This window comes from Protopterus annectens, chromosome 13.part0, assembly GCF_019279795.1.
Source record: "Protopterus annectens isolate FY-2018-M chromosome 13.part0, PAN1.0, whole genome shotgun sequence".
Classification (NCBI taxonomy): Eukaryota; Metazoa; Chordata; order Ceratodontiformes; family Protopteridae; genus Protopterus; species Protopterus annectens.
In genome coordinates this window covers 1,092,690,013-1,092,704,464 of record NC_056747.1, presented here as the reverse complement: position 1 = coordinate 1,092,704,464, position 14,452 = coordinate 1,092,690,013, and positions in this window count along the sequence as shown.

The following is a 14,452-nucleotide window of genomic DNA, read 5'->3' as shown; positions in this document are numbered from 1 at the left end:
TACTGCCTGTGGTATCAGTATTCCGACTGCATCATCATATATGCTACTGCCTGAGGTATCAGTATTCTGACTGCATCATCATATATGCTACTGCCTGTGGTATCAGTATTCTGACTGCTCATCATATATGCTACTGCCTGTGGTATCAGTATTCTGACTGCATCATCATATATGCTACTGCCTGTGGTATCAGTATTCTGACTGCATCATCATATATGCTACTGCCTGTGGTATCAGTATTCTGACTGCTCATCATATATGCTACTGCCTGTGGTATCAGTATTCTGACTGCTCATCATATATGCTACTGCCTGTGGTATCAGTATTCCAACTGCATCATCATATATGCTACTGCCTGAGGTATCAGTATTCTGAATGTATGATCATATATGCTACTGCCTGTGGGATCAGTATTCTGACTGCTCATCATATATGCTACTGCCTGAGGTATCAGTATTCTGACTGCTCATCATATATGCTACTGCCTGTGGTATCAGTATTCTGACTGCATCATCATATATGCTACTGCCTGTGGTATCAGTATTCCGACTGCATCATCATATATGCTACTGCCTGTGGTATCAGTATTCTGACTGCTCATCATATATGCTACTGCCTGTGTATCAGTATTCTGACTGCTCATCATATATGCTACTGCCTGTGGTATCAGTAACCTGTGGTATCATTAGTCTGACTGCTCGTCATATATGCTACTGCCTGTGGTATCAGTATTCTGACTGCGTATCATATATGCTACTGCCTGTGGTATCAGTATTCTGACTGCTCATCATATATGCTACTGCCTGTGTATCAGTATTCTGACTGCTCATCATATATGCTACTGCCTGTGTATCAGTATTCTGACTGCTCATCATATATGCTACTGCCTGTGTATCAGTATTCTGACTGCTCATCATATATGCTACTTCCTGTGGTATCAGTAACCTGTGGTATCATTAGTCTGACTGCTCGTCATATATGCTACTGCCTGTGTATCAGTATTCTGACTGCATCATCATATATGCTACTGCCTGTGGTATCAGTATTCTGACTGCTCATCATATATGCTACTGCCTGTGGTATCAGTATTCTGACTGCCTGTGATATCAGTATTCTGACTGTTCATCATATATGCTACTGCATGTGGTATCAGTATTCTGACTGCTCATCATATATGCTACTGCCTGTGTATCAGTATTCTGACTGCTCATCATATATGCTACTGCCTGTGGTATCAGTAACCTGTGGTATCGTTAGTCTGACTGCTCGTCATATATGCTACTGCCTGTGTATCAGTATTCTGACTGCTCATCATATATGCTATTGTCTGTGGTATCAGTATTCTGACTGCTCAACATATAATCTACTGCCTGTGGTATCAGTATTCTGACTGCATCATCATATATGCTACTGCCTGTGGTATCAGTATTCTGACTGCATCATCATATATGCTACTGCCTGTGGTATCAGTATTCTGACTGCATCATCATATATGCTACTGCCTGTGGTATCAGTATTCCGACTGCATCATCATATATGCTACTGCCTGTGGTATCAGTATTCTGACTGCTCATCATATATGCTACTGCCTGTGGTATCAGTATTCTGACTGCTCATCATATATGCTACTGCCTGTGGTATCAGTATTCTGACTGCTCATCATATATGCTACTGCCTGTGGTATCAGTATTCTGACTGCTCATCATATATGCTACTGCCTGTGGTATAAGTATTCTGACTGCTCATCATATATGCTACTGCCTGTGGTATCAGTATTCTGACTGCTCATCATATATGCTACTGCCTGTGGTATCAGTATTCTGACTGCTCATCATATATGCTACTGCCTGTGGTATCAGTATTCTGACTGCTCATCATATATGCTACTGCCTGTGGTATCAGTATTCTGACTGCTCATCATATATGCTACTGCCTGTGGTATCAGTATTCTGACTGCTCATCATATATGCTACTGCCTGTGGTATCAGTATTCTGACTGCATCATCATATATGCTACTGCCTGTGGTATCAGTATTCTGACTGCTCATCATATAATCTACTGCTTGTGGTATCAGTATTCTGACTGCTCATCATATATGCTACTGCCTGTGGTATCAGTATTCTGACTGCTCATCATATATGCTACTGCCTGTGGTATCAGTATTCTGACTGCTCATCATATATGCTACTGCCTGTGGTATCAGTATTCTGACTGCTCATCATATATGCTACTGCCTGTGGTATCAGTATTCTGACTGCTCATCATATATGCTACTGCCTGTGGTATCAGTATTCTGACTGCTCATCATATATGCTACTGCCTGTGGTATCAGTATTCTGACTGCTCATCATATATGCTACTGCCTGTGGTATCAGTATTCTGACTGCTCATCATATATGCTACTGCCTGTGGTATCAGTATTCTGACTGCTCATCATATATGCTACTGCCTGTGGTATCAGTATTCTGACTGCTCATCATATCATAGGTTTATACTGGCTATCTGCCTGTGGTATCAGTATTCTGACTGATCATCATATATGCTACTGCCTGTGGTATCAGTATTCTGACTGCATCTATCACAGGTCTAGATTTCTGAACAGATCAGGTGCTCTGACTGGATCAGGATTTTATTCTACAGCATAGTCTCTGAGTATATCTGACTGCTCATTTATATATGCTACTGCCTGTGGTATCAGTATTCTGACTGCTCATCATATATGCTACTGCCTGTGGTATCAGTATTCTGACTGCTCATCATATATGCTACTGCCTGTGGTATCAGTATTCTGACTGCTCATCATATATGCTACTGCCTGTGGTATCAGACCTTCTACATTGCCCACCTGATCATATATTCGTGAGGTCAGTATTCTGACTCTTCATATATCTGACCTGTGGTATCAGTATTCTGCCATCATGTATCTCATCTGCTGCCTGTGGTATCAGTATTCTAAGGATAAAGGGACTGCTCATATATGCTACTGCCTGTGGTATCAGTATTCTGACTGCTCAGAGGTCACATATGCCTGATATACTGCCATGTCCAATCAGTATTAATGACTGCTCATCATCATATATGCTATTGCCTGTGGTATCAGTATTCTGACTGCTCAACATATATGCTACTGCCTGTGGTATCAGTATTCTGATTGCATCATGATATATGATACTGCCTGTGGTATCAGTATTCTGACTTCTCATCATATATGCTACTGCCTGTGATATCAGCATTCCGACTGCATTATCATATATGCTACTGCCTGTGGTATCAGTATTCTGACTGCATCATCATATATGCTACTGCCTGTGGTATCAGTATTCCGACTGCATCATCATATATGCTACTGCCTGAGGTATCAGTATTCTGAATGCATGATCATATATGCTACTGCCTGTGGGATCAGTATTCTGACTGCTCATCATATATGCTACTGCCTGTGGTATCAGTATTCTGACTGCTCATCATATATGCTACTGCCTGTGGTATCAGTATTCTGACTGCTCATCATATATGCTGCTGCCTGTGGGATCAGTATTCTGACTGCTCATCATATATGCTACTGCCTGAGGTATCAGTATTCTGACTGCGTATCATATATGCTACTGCCTGTGGTATCAGTATTCTGACTGCTCATCATATATGCTACTGCCTGTGGTATCAGTATTCCGACTGCATCATCATATATGCTACTGCCTGTGTATCAGTATTCTGACTGCTCATCATATAATCTACTGCCTGTGGTATCAGTATTCCGACTGCTCATCATATATGCTACTGCCTGTGGTATCAGTATTCTGACTGCTCATCATATAATCTACTGCCTGTGGTATCAGTATTCCGACTGCTCATCATATATGCTACTGCCTGTGGTATCAGTATTCTGACGGCATCATCGTATATGCTACTGCCTGTGGTATCAGTATTCTGACTGCTCATCATATATGCTACTGCCTGTGGTATCAGTATTCTGACTGCTCATCATATATGCTACTGCCTGTGGTATCAGTGTTCTAATTGCTAAATGCTGACTACTTTTTATTTGATGTGCAGTTAAGGTAACCAGTTAATACTATACACGTTGTTATACAAATTGTATATTTACAGTATCAGAGACACCCATACTATTTTTATTTTCACTTTCCTGATGGAAATGGATATTTGGAATTCTGCTACCAAAAAGGAAGAAGGAAAAATCTTTCCCTAAAAACGATCCCTCATTTCATGCTAGAGATTTCTTCCTTATTGCAATTCTCTACCATAGGGATTCCCTAACATGGTGACAGGATTCCTTTTAGTTGAATCTGAATGAACTTTTTCATCACTCATCATATTTTAATCAGTATAATTAGTTCAGTAAACACTACTTAATTATTTAAATGTGTATTGTGTTCCAGTCAGTGTAATTAGTTCAGGAAAAGCAACTTTTAATCATTTATTTCTGTAGTGTGTGCTATCAGTGTAGTTAGCTCAGCAACCACCATTTTCATTTTGTAAATTTCAATGCACTTACATGTATTTTAAGCATACAGACTACTGTTCTTAGTTTAGTGTCCTTTAAGGCTTCCAGAGTACATCCCTCTTACATTTTTTCACCTAAGGACCTCTTTCTTTCTTTGAGAATGTGGATGTTGATTTACCTAGGAATTAGTACTACACAGTGTGAAGAAATCTAACTGCTTCATTCATAATACACAAACATTCAAATGTAGAGGAAGCAGAATTTCATGAGCAACATTGCTATATTACCCCAAGAATGATGTGTATTTGAGTATGCACGAAGTTGTGAATATATGGACACTAAACTGCACCAAAGCAGTGTCTTAGACTTAAGGGCGGACTATAAGAAAGTGTTGGTTTCTAGTCATTTTAGGTCAGCATAGACATATAGGCCCTAGTTATATTGACAAAATCTTATTTTAACAAGTTGCATGCTATCCCACAGAAAAAAAATCATTAACACATCAGTGCGCACCATGGCGGACTCCTTCCTGGATGAGAGGACCATGAATCAATGTATAAAATGCAGAATGCTCACTGCTGAGTGCTTAGGACTGAGAGATACCTCACTCTGCTCCAGGTACAGACACAAAAAATTTAGGAAGGAAAAAATTATCAAAATGCCATTCCTACAAGCTACTACAGACAGAAGCAGATAACATAAATCCTGATTCCTAACTTGGTTGTCTATCACAGAATTGTGGAAACTGGGTATGATTATTGCAGTTGCGGAGAGGATCTTTCTTTTTTGTACTAGTTAACTTTAACTTGGAAGGTGGATAAACCCTCCATAACCTGGGGTAGACCATGCAACAATACCTCATACTTATCATATTAAGCTGCCATTACCAATCTGCTTCAGTCTTCTGCTGCTAGACTAAGCATGTGTGCACACTGCCACAGATTTGGCCTCCAGTGCATACTAGAGGATGCTATGGCAAAAAAACAAGAATCTTCGTTCTGAAGAAGAACAGATGTCTGCCACCCAGACATCCCCACCTAGGTGGTCCTCCAACATCCAAACTGCTAGTTAATCTTAGACTACAAGCAAAATGTCAAGCATCCTGTCACTATGTCATTGAGCTTGCTTGGATGTATTAAGACTTGGGTACCTGGAAGAAAGCAGCCTTAAATAGGCAGAAGTAAATCAATTGAAGACCCTTGTCAAGCCAGACAGCAGCAACATGGCAAACAGATGAAATATGTTAAGTAATGAGCAAAGTAACAGATAAAAAAAAAAGGGAACAAAAGTCATACTGCAGATCAAAGCAATTGAAGATATACATTCATGCAAATATTTCACGCATGGACATTAATGCCCTTCTAGACTGCCAATATACCAAGACAGTTTTTCCAATAATAAGTGTCCAGGTTGTTCTTAAAAAGATCTAAACTAGTGCATGCTTTAATGTAATTTGGTAGTATATCCCATACCCAACTTCTGTGTCAGAAAATCAATTAGGACACTTCTCATTCCTACCCATCTTCTGTATCAGAAAACCAATTAGCTTGTTCTTAAGAATTCAGTCCTCACTATAAAATCTTCAACAAAGTTTGCATGATGATTCTCTACTACTTTTTGATAACCCCAAATATTCCCAGAGGTAGCTGTCTCTAAATGCCTATACACCCAAATAAGGTCTCCTCTTAAATATCTACTTGAGGCACTGTACATGTTTAGATATTTTAGTCTTTCATAATAAGTTAAATTTTCACATCGGTGGATGCCTTTGATATATTTCCACTGCACTCTTTCCAGTTTTCTCATGTTTGTTTTCTTATAAGGTTTCCATATTGCTATTCCATACTCAAGTTCAGTCTAATGTGTCTAACATACAACAGTTTCAGAATTTCTGGTTTCCTATAGTTTTATTTATCTTTTTATACAGCCTATAATTTTATAACTATCATTAACCCATTGGTTGATATGGTTAGACAAACTCAAAATTCAATCTACCCATGTACCTAGGTCATATAAATTAGGATAGTACAAAACTGCACAAATGAAAATTTAAGAATGAGAACAGAAAATATTACCTAATATGTACAAAGAAATGTATGGGCGGCCGCAGTGGTACAGTGGTTGCCAATCATGAGCGGACAGGTGATCCACTGTGGCGACCCCTAACCAGTAACAAGCCGAAAGAAGAAGAAGATGTACAAAGAAATGCAGGGGAAAATATTGGTACTGGGTAGTGTGTGTGTGTGTGTGTGTGTGTGTGTGTGTGTGTGTGTGTGTGTGTGTGTGTGTGTGTGTGTGTGTGCGTGCGTGCGTGCACGCGCGTGCATGCTTGTGTGCATTTGTGCATGCAGTGTGCGTTAATGATATACTATCAAAATAATAAAAGTTGATTAGAATGATCTGAATATTTGTTCTTCTTTTGGCTTTTCCCGGTTAGGGGTCGCCACAGCAGAACTCTGGTCTGCTAATGATTGGCAGTAGATTTTTATGGTGCCAGCCCAACCTTCAACGAAGGCACGCCCATTCACACATGTCTTTTGAATGACACTCGACCGCGGGGAGGACATGCGAATTCCACACAGAAGGCACTCCAGCCGAGAATCGAACAGGAGAACCTCTTGCTGTGAGGCAACAATGCTACTGCTGCACCACCACGGCTATCTGATTAAATGATCTAAATATTCTACGTAAATATGCAAAAAAAATGTTAAGCAAACTAATAGGTACAATGGTTCTGCTGTCACTTGGGAACAAAATAGTTAACATCAAGATTGAAAAGGTTAACCCATAACTGGAGAGACGGTTCTTCCTAAAATAAACAGGCTAAATAATTCTGCTCAACATTTTAGAAATAAAAGCCATGCATGTAAATAACAATTATACAGCTAAAGATGGCTACAGCAAGAGCCCTGGCAGCAGAAGTAAAACCTGCTTTGACATTAGCAGACATAGATCTCAGCTGTTGCTAATTTCACAGAATGTCCCTGAATTTGCCTCATATTTTCAGACATTGTGATATTCTAGCAAATCTTTGAAAGTTACAATAACTAAATACAACAGACAGACATAGTTCTATACATTTTTGGATGGCGCAGTGTTGCAGTGGTACTATTGTTGCCTCACAGCAAGAGGTTCTCTGGTTCGATTTTCGGCTGGGGTGCCTTCTGTATGTCTTCCCTGCGTTCGTGTGGGTTTCCTCCGGGTACTCTATTTTCCTGCCATGTTACAAAGACATGTATCTGGAGCATTTCTCCCTGGGTCTCCACTGAAAATTGGCTTAATTCCAAGGGCTTTCCCAGTTAACAGATGATAAATAAATAAATAAATAAATAAATAAATAAATAAATCTTAGTCTTCAGAAAATGTCCCTTAATATAAATCCTTGTTATTGTATTACCTTCTAATGTTAATAAGTGTCCCTGAGTTGGGGCCTTTGTCTCTCATTGCTGGCTGTCTCCGCAGAGTGAGGACTGAATTCTTAAGAACAAGCTAACTGAACACAAACATAAGATGTCATAGAGGAAGGACAAAGGAGCATGGGGATATGTAGCTGGATAAAAATAAATAGATACAGGAATCTTCACTGAGGTGTGGAGGCAGGATATTAAATGTGAACTACTGCTGCCAAACCTGGATAGGATAACATTTATCCAAAGCAGAGATTTAGAATCCATTGCACCTTTTGTGTATGATGACATGGAACCAACAAAACCTTTATTCCTGGGTTACTGCAGTCTTGACAACAGAGACTGGAAACATAAAAACAAAATCCAGGAAGCAGTATAAATTCCACTCAAAAGAGCAATTAGCCAACTGACATCCCCTCAAAAAGTATCAACATGTTATATCTGCAGTCAGTAACTTACAATGTAATAACTAAATCACTACTGGTATAGATGCACCTGCAGGTAGTGACCACAAAGAAATACAAATAATCATCAAACTGAAGTACAGTAAAATTACTTGAGAGATAATTAGTAATCAGTGTATACAAGATCTAAACTAGATATAAAACATATGGTCCCCCAAATTAGCCGTAATTATAAGGAAACTACAGTCAGGTCATTTAGATTCTAGAAGGATGTCATGAGGATAATAAGGAATAATATCATAGTATTCTACAAAATAAATAATCAAAACATGTAGACAGCAGGTCAGATTCTAAAAGATTTGGGCAGAACTGTGGAGGCCTTGCACTGCACAGAGAATTATGATAGGATCTCAAATCATAACTGGCTTGTTATATGTGCAAGACATGTCTGTCAAGAGGACTGAGTCATGGATGTGAAGAAACCTGTGAGATGAATCTTAACATACATGTCTCAAATGCATAACAACTGGGTTATGATCAGAGCATCCCTTTCAAATGTTTCTGATTTTGTCTCACATTTGAACCTTGTCTTTTATAAAAGTGATAATATTCTAGTAACTTATTGAGGATTACAGACAGTCAACAATGCCAGACATTAGAGTTTCATATTTCATATTGTTCAGAAAATGCTTGTTGATGTAAAACCTATTGTTGTATTAGCCTTTTAAGTGAATTGGAGTAAAATGTATAAACTATTCTTGTTTATAAACATTTTTCTCCCCACAATTATTTTTGGTTTTGTTGAGAATTCTTGAGCAAAACAAGTTGGGATGTATGGATCACAGTGACCTTGGCCAATATTCTTAGTTGCTTGTGCAAATGCAATAGGGGTATTCCTGATTCTTATAAATGAACATAGCAAAGGCGAGATTCATAGAGGCCATTTATGCTAATGCAAAAGGCCTTAAAAATAATGAGATGCAAATACGAAATGATGTTCCGTGTAGTATGCTAATAAGGCAGTTTACATTTCATAGTTTGATATCTGTGCAGTATGCACATCCTTTGTTAAACGTTCATAGATTCATAAGTTCATAGATTAGTAGCACCACATAGCTGTGGTGCTTCACCTTTGATATTAGAGTGGCAATCTGCAAACTTGTCCCCGGCCATCCCTTGAGCAGTTTGTCCAAGTGTGCACAAGCACTTCCCTGACACAAAAATTAATTATTTTCCCCAGCAACCTCTTCATTCGTTTGTATTAAGTATGCATAAGCACTAAAATGACACGATAAATGATTTTGCACAGTGATCACTTCAGCATTCTGACCACATATGTGCAAGCACTTCCCTGACATATAAAGTAATTATTTCCCCAAGGGACTCCTTCTTTGTAGATCACCACTGTGAAAATGCAAAGCCCTGGACTATGAATACCACCCCTAATCATTATTCTTTGTACTACATGGAGATTTAGCTGCCCCAGTGAATTGCAAAAGTTAAAAAATAAAGTACATGAGTATTGTTTTTCTGAGTAGGAAACTGTGACACACTGAATGCTGCCACACAGGCATTGCCCATTAGAGAAGACCAAGCAGCTTTTAAAACTCAGGGATAAATACTAGGCAATCAGTCTGCAGACTGTTACATACACAGCCAATAACCAGTGACCAAAGGGGAGAATCAAACCCTTTACCTTGTATCTGAAGTAAACAACTTAACTATTATGTTAACTCCCAACTCTTGGCTGAAAGAAGTGTTTAAGTACTTGTAAAGCTGTTTGCATATTCCACCACTGTTCTGTGCTGACTGCTGACCACAGTTAATGCTTTAGGGTAAGACTGGAGATTAACAGTAGTGAGCAGTGCTTAACAAAGCTTAATAAGTACCTTGATGATATCAGGAATGTTCTTTACATGCCTGTCTTTTCCTTAGGTTTGGAACTAGGAAGAAATTACTTGGCTGACCTGTGGACAGCACAACATATGCAGATACCTAAGAACTTCTTAGAGTGCTTTTAACTGTGCAAAAGAAGATGACAGAGTCACATAACAGCCTAAAGTAAAAAAAAAAATGTACTGAATCAAATCCCGACAATGTGAAAAACCCTTCACGTGAAAATGTGGTAGCTTAAGTCCTAAGAAAATTACACTGTAACTGCACATTACATATTCTGTAATATATATTTTTGTGCATTATTATGTACTTCTATCTTCTATATAATGCATGTTCAGCTTTATTGCTTGCTTTATATTTGCTTATTTTGTTCTTTTATTGTAGCTGCAAATTGCACTCCTGTGTGATTGTCTTAGCCTTTGTAACCAATGTTGGTTTGTAATTCTGTTTAAATTGTACTGTGGAGCTTTTCTCCCCAGGCGTCCACTGAAAATGGGCTCATATCCAGTCAAACTTTCCCAGTAAACAAATGTCAAATAAATAAATAAATAAATGTGAATAGTGCTGTTATGATAGAGCAAGTGTGCAGACACTTAAAATCGTGCTGTGCACACCCAAATACAGGAAAATAAGTTAAAAAGGTTTTCTTTAGGGGAAAAAATAAAAATGAACCAATAGGCAACAAATACCTCAGTATTTATAACAATCACTATGTGCAACTGCAAGCAAACACTGCAATACTCTACAACCACTAACACATACATACAGTGGGGAAAGTATATGAGCTACTAAACTGAGTAAACTACACAACACAGTACAAAGTACAAATATATAATAGGAACTGCAATGTAATAGGGGCATACAACAAGACCTCTACCAAACCACACATGCTATCAACTTTTCTATATCACAATTTCTAATCATTTCACTGTATCCCCCATAATCTATACTAATCAGTAAAGTATTGTATTAGATATTTTATATGCATAGTTATGCAAGCATGTTTCTGAATCTAGGAATGTCTCAGGAATATGTAATATGCATCAGTATTCTATATGGGCAATAACTAATAAAACACTTGTCCAGATGTTATATGCACACAACACACACACACACACACACACACACACACACACACACACACACACACACACACACACACACACACACACACACACTAGTTCTGTTTTCAGATGCTGGTGACATAATGGCTAATCCAAGACACACTGTAATCACCAAACGTAAAAACTTTTAATCTGAAGCTTTCAGGTCTACACCCTTCATCAGCATACAACTCCAATGTCTATTCATCACATTTAAACGGAGAAACATTACAGTCACATGAACAAACCAGCCATACAAAAGAAACTAATTAACATATCTCATAAAAATTTTTTAAAACCACATAAAAGTATAAAATACTATACATTTTCCCTCTGTTTTTAACTAATATTGGCTTCAGACTTACTTTATTATTCAAACCAGGCATTTTATCCACCTGAAGTCAGGATTGTAATCCATTCATACTTTCCTTTCAATTGTAGTAAATTATCCACATCTCCCCCCATGCTCCATAAGCTTTATGTTCAAGTATTATATATAATATCTAAATCTTAAAAAAATGTGAACTATAAGCCATATTAAAATGTCTATATAGCCCATTAGTTTAAACTTTTCTCCTTTAATTTCGGATTTATGTCTCTATTATTCTATCTTTTAACCTTCTTGTAGGTTTTACCTACATAGAGATGCATTACATTCCATGCAGGCGGGTAGCCTAAAATGAACTATCCTCATGGTGGTGGTAGTAAACCGCGCACTACATCTAATGTGCAAAATTCTCATGGGTTACAGGGTGTTGAAAATTATCTTCCCCTTCATATATATATCAGAAACTGCCCAGCATGTGCATTTCAAACATTTACTGGCAAAAGCCTATCTTATTAGAGTATAGGTTTCTATTCCTTAATTATCAAAATGCCTCTATAACAAAGCATTTGTTTAAGGGTTTGCATCCATTATCTAAAGTGCAACCAGAGTGTTTGGAGCTTCATTACTTGTTGCAACTCTGGCATCGCCAATTTAATATTACCCAATTTTATGTATGATACCATATACCCGGTGTTACCATTAAACGTGGTGACAAAATCTTAGCCGCATTATCACGGCGGAGGCCTATCTAATTCTAATACCCTGGTTCAACTTCCCACAGTTTGTTCAGATGTGAAAACTCGGACCAATAAAATATTTTTCCTTTTGTAAATACTTTCCATTATAAATCCTATTTACATTGTTTCAAGACATGCCCATCTTCAGGAATAAATTCATCCCTTCATGGCGGCAACATTTGTTCAACAAAAACAAGCCGTGGCCCTCTCCCGGTTAACCTCCACGCACTCTAATTCATCTGTGATTTCTAAGATACGCTTTTATATACATCGCGGCTGGGTGCATACTAGTTTGTCTTTAGAAATATCTGGTTTGCATGCACTGCCTTCCTATGTATCATAGTCTTCAGATTGTTCATACTTTCTTAGCGAAATGTTTCACATTCAAGAATACCTTATACTCTTTATTTGAGTAAGACATTTTAAATTTAAAAGGAAGTAGTACTATTTATGTATATTAAAAATTATTAAGTTCCATTTCACTCACACCAGTAACGGGAGTGGCAGAGAAGTAATGGCGATAGTGCAGGATATGCAATGCAGGGTAGGTGACAGTGGTGGTGGACTGCAGTGGGATATATCTCATGGCGTGGAGGTGGGATTACAGAAGTCGGGAGTGGCAGAGAAGTAATGCAGAGTGGGTGTTGCGATGCTGCACGAGGGTAGTGATGGTGGTGGAGGGGACTGCAGGACGCATGCATCCTGCCAAGGTGGAGGTGGGATTGGCATCAAGGATCAGCCCCTGAAAGTCCCTTCTTATTTGCAGTGGTGATGGACACATGGCTGACAGATGAGACTTACAGGAGGCCCCGTGGATCTCGCGATGTTTGCAGATGACATTTCAGATCTGTGAAAGAGGCAGGGAACTGTATTGAGGAGACCGGAGAGGTGGAGATATGCTCTAGAGACAGAGGAATGAGGGTCAGTAGAAGCAAGACAGAATATATGTGTGCCACGAGAGGGAGGGTAAGAGGAACAGTATAATGGTGGCAGAGTTGGTAAAGGTGGACGAAGTTTAAGTAATTTGGGATCAACAGTTCAGGGTAATGCGAATGTGGAAGAGAGGTGGAAGAAGAGAAGGTGCAGGTGGAATGGGTGGAGGAAGAGCGCCGTATAGATTTGTGACAGACCGGTAACGCGTATGAAAGGGAAGGTCTACAAGAGTGTAGTGAGACCAGCTATGTTATATGCTGAGACAGTGGCATTGACAAAAAGGCAGGGAGCTTGAGCTGGATGTGGTAGAGTTAAAGATAAGCAGATTTGCAATCGCACTAGGATGGATAGGATTGTGAAACGGTATATTAGAGGGTCAGCTCATGCTGACAGCTCTAGACAAAGCAAGAGGAGATCTAGATTACATGGCTTGGGACACTGAGAGTGGATGATGGGTATATTGGGGTGAAAAAGAGATGCTAAGGATGGAGCTGCCAGGTAAGAGGAATAGAGGAAGGCCTAAGATACAGTTTCAGGACGTGGGCAGAGTGACATGCAGGCGGTTGGGTGTGACAGAGCAAGATGCAGAGGATAGGAAGAATGGAAAGAGATGATCCACAGGCACTTTAACGAAAAAGTCAAAGAGGACACATGAAGCGCTCCTATTTCACTACCAGTCCATACAAAAACAATCATCAACAAATCTACTATAGCACTCTATATATTTACTTACAGAACCATCTCTACTATTGAGTATACTATTGTTTTTCCCTACATATATATAGAATCAAATTGGCAAAAATTTTTTATTAGGGAATGTGATGTTTAATGATGTTTTTAAACAATCAGCACAACACAACAAACATGTAGATTCAGTACCAGGCCCCAACTATCCCCTGTCTTAGTAGCCACAGCTTAGTTTAGTTGAGCTTAGGCCTTATATGTACTAATATTAAAAACATGAAAAATATAATTTGTCTTACATTTGAGTATATAAAGCCTAAATGCACCTTTAAAAAATGACACTGATATTATAATAAAGCAGGCCGATAAAAGCTACCTGTGGATACTTAATAAAATATGTATAATAACAAATTTTCCAATTTTTTTTATCTGATGGATGTACTTTTAAGATGTTGACTCCTTTGGAAGTGAAAGATCAGGTATCCCAAGTAAATTTA